Raw genomic sequence first — 5,851 nt, forward strand, 5'->3', positions numbered from 1 at the left:
TAGACAGCAAAGGCAGGCCATTTTCAAATGGAAGAGAAAAGGAGATGAAGGTATGAAGGTTCAGAGACTCATAAAGAAGGAGAGAAACACCGGGAGTATAAACTCTGTAGGCACTGTCACAAAGACTTATCAAGGTCTGGAAAGCAACGTTTCAGTGCAACTTGGAATTAGAAGAGAGAGATGCTAAATTTTGTTGGCTACCCAAGTCTTCTCTCATTTCATATGCCAAAGTACACTTCATTGAAAAAGGTGGAAAAGATTTCTGGCAGGTATTTTATAGGATCTCTTTACAATAAAAAATGTTCAGAAGTAGAATGCATAGCTATCTGTAAGCTGGCAATCTGCCAATTAATGTAAAGTTTACAATCAAATTTAGCTATACATAAAGTAGTAAAATTTAAAGTGCAATATTTTAAAGCTAAGAATATAAAACCAATAATTAAAAAAATAAAATAGCAACTATGCTGAGATTATCACAGCCCTGGTGGTACTGCTGAAATATTAAGAGTAAGACTTGTGTCCATGATCAGTGTTGTTTAGAGTATGATTAAATAAAAAACTCCAGGCAGATTTCTTTTAAAGCTTAGATAAGATGGATAATTTTATAAAAAAATACTTCCGACTCAAATTGACCCCAGTAGAGAGAAAACCGAAAAAGACCAGTTGCCACAGAATAAAAGGGAAAGTAGTTAAAAAGCAAGTGACCTTGATGGCTTCATGCAAGACTTGCTTTATCCTCAAAAGTACACTTTAAAAATCATATAATCTCAATGTTCCTTAATTATTTGATTGCAGGGAAAACGAGGTAAAACTTTTAAGTTTATCTAAAAATTAGTAAAAGATTTTTTTCCCCAAAACTTGACAGATTTCACCAAAAAGAGAAAACTGCAGACGAAGCCCACCTATTACTATCTGAGTAAAAATCTTAGATCAATTACTAGCAAATAAAATTCAACAATGCATTAAAAACGTAAACATTCTTACCAAGTAAGATTTATTCTAAGAATTGAAGAGTGGTTAAATATTAGAAAACCCATTAATAAAATCTAACACCTTAACAGAGTTATGATTTTAAAAAAATCTTATGGGCATTTCTGTTCTTCATAGATGCAAGAAAGGCATTGGACAAAATTCAACACCTATCATGTTTAAAAACAAAAGCACTCAATAAAGTTAGAATTGATGAATAAATCCTTAATATGGCCATGTATATTATGAGCCTCTGTTGAGCTGGACTGAGTTATATATGCTTCTCAGTACTACACAAACATTTTTAAAATTGAGGGAAAGTATTACATGGATTTAAAAAATGAAAAATAGTATTAAAGAAAAAAAAGTTTTTCAATATTAAAAAATAGAGCAACAAATCCATAAGATCTTTTAAAGCTGAAGTACACTGGGGACTAGGCAGAACCTGGAGAGGGAGGTAAACCCCAAGAGAATCTGAAATGACATCAGTAGGGCCTGGAGGCCTTTACCAGAGCTCTTCCTAAAAGTGAGTCCATATGAGTGAAAGGGAGCAAGGGGCTCCCTCTGCCACTTGAACTTCCAACAGTGTTTCTTTTGTTTTTTTATTCGCCTCCAGTTTTTGATAGTTTGGATGTCTCTAGAGTGATATTGATAATTTTTAATATACTGTTTTTCACAAGAATCAGTTTAAGAAGTGTAATGTAAAGAGAAATCCATACATTATTAATCTTAATACCCTGTCCGTAAGATCCAGGTTTGCTTCCTTCTACCTCACTTAAATATTTTTTTCCCTATTCCTTTGCTGTGATTTACACATTACACCGAAACTTTTGTCTTCCTGGAATTCTTTTAAAAATTATCACATCTTGTCAATAATTTTTAAATATGACAATTTACTTTGTAATGAGAAACTGTAAAAGTATTTTGAGAATTTGAAAGTGATATAATATATAATATAAGGAAAATGTTTTATAAGTATATTTCAATTTCACATATAACAGAAGGTTAAGGATAGCAAAGATGTTGGTAATTTTGCATCAGAATGTATGCTATTTGTCATGATTGTGTAAACACCTCTAATCCATTACTTCATTTTTCTAGCCTCTTTTGGACAGACATACAGAGAAAGGAGGATTAACATTCCTCTGAATACAAAAAATTGGGATATTCTTTCCCTTTAGTTGAGGGAAAAATGCAAACTGCATAGGAAAGGAATCAGTGGTCTGTAACACAGACATCTCGTCAGGTTGACAGTTTGAGCCAACCACAGGGGCAACGCCACTGGATGGTGCATTTCCTGATAGTGGGTACCATGTCTGTTTTAGGCACTGCCATGTCCCTAAGGCCTAGCAGTGTGCCTGGCACATGTTAGATTAGTGATGTTAGATGAATGAATGAATGATTGTTAATGATTTGGCTAAGTTGACAACCTTTTCCTCTTAAATATTCTCCCCATGCCACACTGAAAGTCACATAATATAACCTTCTTTGCAGAGGAATGGCTTTCCTCAGTCAATGCTAAATAAGTAATAGGGACTGACTACAAAAAAACTCCTATTCAAGTTAGAATGAATGTCACCAAGGCCATTTGACTTAGCCATATCAAAGTTAGGAGTCAGACAAGAGGTTTCCATTTTGAGGAAGCAAATCAATGAGGAGTTAAAGTGTCCAGTTAACAAACTCAAAATTTATAATCGAAAACTGAGCATCACCTGAAAATTGTAAGCTTTTTAAACAAACAGAAGGACATGGAGGTAAATGTTTCTAATTAGATTCACTTACCTAAAATCTTTCCCTTTCCTTAGTAGCTTGATGCTCACAGCATAAGGTCAATGTGAGATTAGTGATAAAATACACAGGATTGTAGAGTTCATAACACAGCCTGCTTGGTAGGATGTTATGTGCATGGCCCACAGGCAGGACTGTTTATTTCAGCCCGTGACAAACATGACAAATGAAATGCCACTCTGACATCATTGCTACTGGTCACTAGAAATGCTGGCTGAACATCAGCCCAGAGCCCAATTCCCACAGGTCCACTGCCAAACAATTTGAATAAATCCAGGCAAGTTTACAATTTTTGCTTTGGCTGAAAAATATTTCTTTCCCTTGGCTGTCTAAATAACTGCAGAGTATTTGAGCGTGGACTGTCACCTCCCATGCCTAAAAAGTACTGTTAGTCTTCTTAAAAACATCTGTATTGAAATATAATTCACATATCATACAGTCCACCCATGGCTTTTAATATTTTCAGAGGTGTGCAACCATGACCACAATCAACTTGAGAACATTTGCATCACCCTAAGAAAAAATCAACTTGAGAACATTTGCATCACCCTAAGAAAAAATCCCACACTCCTGATCTATCACCTCCCCATCTTCCTACCCCAGCTCTAGGCAAGCACTAATGATTCCCCTCCCCAGCTCTGAGGCTTGTTTTTGTTGTTATTTGCTTGTTTATTTGTTTAGTGACACACCAAACTGTTTTAGTGAAGTTTGTCTCTCCTGAAGTGTGAAACCCTGGGTGTCTGAGAGGACACAGCCACACAGTTATCTGAGATGACAGCATTTTTAGCAGGGTTCTGTTTGAGTGTCTCCTTTCCTGATCATTCAGCCTCATGTGGTATCACACCCACCTGTTAGGCACCACTAATTACCAGCTGATTACTCCGATAGTTTTTGACAATGCCCTGAGGCATAAATAGCTCTGTAGTCTGATCTGATTAAATTCAGACAAGAGTATATTTTTGAGAACAGTCTTTATCTTTTGTACTCAGGAGGGTACTTCTTAGTTATCTCTTTCTCTGTTTCTCTCTGGTGAACTAGCTGGCCTGTAGTTAAGCTTTTTACTCCTAATTAAGAGGAGCTATTGTTTTCAAGAACACCCTTAGGCTTGAACCTCACCAAACTCTATTTCTAATAATGACTTTATCATTTCCTTTGGAAAAAGCTTCAGAGGTCTCTTATAAACTGCTTCTCAACCTGGGCAAAATCTTTCACTCCTATTCCAGGGCAAGCTGCAGCAGTTAGCCTCTCATCCTCTGGTCCTTTGACCTGACTCTCCTGGTGTGGAACTTCTGCTCTATGATTGAGTTGATGTCAGAGTGATTAGGACCCCAGTATTCTTGCCAGCCATGGCTGGAGAAGACCTTCCAGGTTCTAAGTGAGGGCTGGGTGAACCTCTCAGTAACTCTCAGCCAACCTCCAGTAATAGCTGGAATTTATCCTCTTCAACTTGGAGTTGGAGGGAATGAGAAATTCTGGTGATGAAACCAAAGGGGGCCCTGTGGGGTGCCCAGGCACAGAGGCCTTTTTTTTTCTAAGCTCATCAGCACAGAGCTTTATTTAATTACAAGTGATGTAACCTATGTACACGTTAGTTTCCCTTCCAAGTTTAACTGCTAAAATTACCCTTACAGAGATTACATTGTAAATTGTATTTCATTAGTAATTTATTAAATTTGCCTGTCAATTGACACATTCTGTATGGAGCCTTAAAATGATGTTTTGAGGGTTTATTTACAATCATTGAAAGCAACAGTTCTGTCAAACAGGTAATTACAGCTCTTTAAACTCACAACATACATATATTTAAACATTTAAATAGAAGTCCATTTTCTTCAAAAGTAATTTTCTACTGCTTTTTCATAAAAATATGAAAAGACAACATCTGTACTTTAAAAACCTATACTTAACCCAAATCAAGATTTTTCTACAAAGGATACCTCTTTCCAAAAAGTTTAAAAGATATCACAAAATAATGTGATGTTAAACCAAATAATTTCACCATGGCCTACTACTTTAAAGAAATACTGTGCAGTATTTCTTTTTAAACTTTCATGCTAGATTTCAACTGTGTATATGCTATGTAAACATACCAGATTAATCCAAGTCATTCATATTTATTGCAGTAGACTGTCATATATGACCAGTTACCATATAAACTGTCATACCACAATTGCAAAATGGTAAAAGGCAATCTTTATGAAAACTTAAGAATACTTTAGTAAAAGGCAACCAACGTCACTCTAATTTTCTATAAAAATTACCTCTTTTCCTCCTACCTTTTTTTCCCCTTTGAATGGTACCTTTTGTAGCATATCAACACACAATGGTATTTATATCACTTTTACTTAAGTTAGCTTTTTAAATGACTGTTCTGATACACTGAATTTATCAAAAGGCACCAAGATTAGAGTCCTATGTAGTTTCAGAATTTTGTTCCTTTTTAAGTTCATCTAGAATAATTTTTGTCATAAAAGGGTAACTTTAAGAACCAGAAGAAAATGAATGATACGACACAGTAACTTGAAACTTGTACCATCCAAAAGGTATAAATTTATAAATAGATTCCTTGAACTTTTCATTTAGGACAAGAAGTCAGAACAACTTTCTGAACATAAACATAAAAATAGAGCACATTTATTAACATTAGGAAAACTGTTTATAGAGGTATTTAATCTTACATAATAACATACAGCCAAAAGCATTAGAAATTCACTGCCAGATAGATATTCTGAGGCACTATCCTGAAAACATGTCTGGTACATAGCACAGACATATAACAAAGTATGGCATTTATTTCACAGGGAGAAGAGATAGGTTTCATCACAGAAAGATTTACTAGATTTCAGCTTTGATTAATTTTAGAGATATATTTTAAAGATAAAAAAAGATAAGATTCACCCCTAAAATAAAAAATCTTTATATATATAATCCATTATTAATACTCTTTATGCTCTTACAATGTAAAACATTTAGAAACTTTTGAACTCTAAAAATTTTGATCAGTTAACCTATTTGGTCTTAACACACTCTAAATTCCCTTCTAAGAATCACATTGATGTTTTTAGTCCATCAGTCCAATATGGATGGAACAATT

Source organism: Lipotes vexillifer, unplaced genomic scaffold, assembly GCF_000442215.2.
Source record: "Lipotes vexillifer unplaced genomic scaffold, Lipotes_vexillifer_v1.1 scaffold19, whole genome shotgun sequence".
Taxonomy (NCBI): domain Eukaryota; kingdom Metazoa; phylum Chordata; class Mammalia; order Artiodactyla; family Lipotidae; genus Lipotes; species Lipotes vexillifer.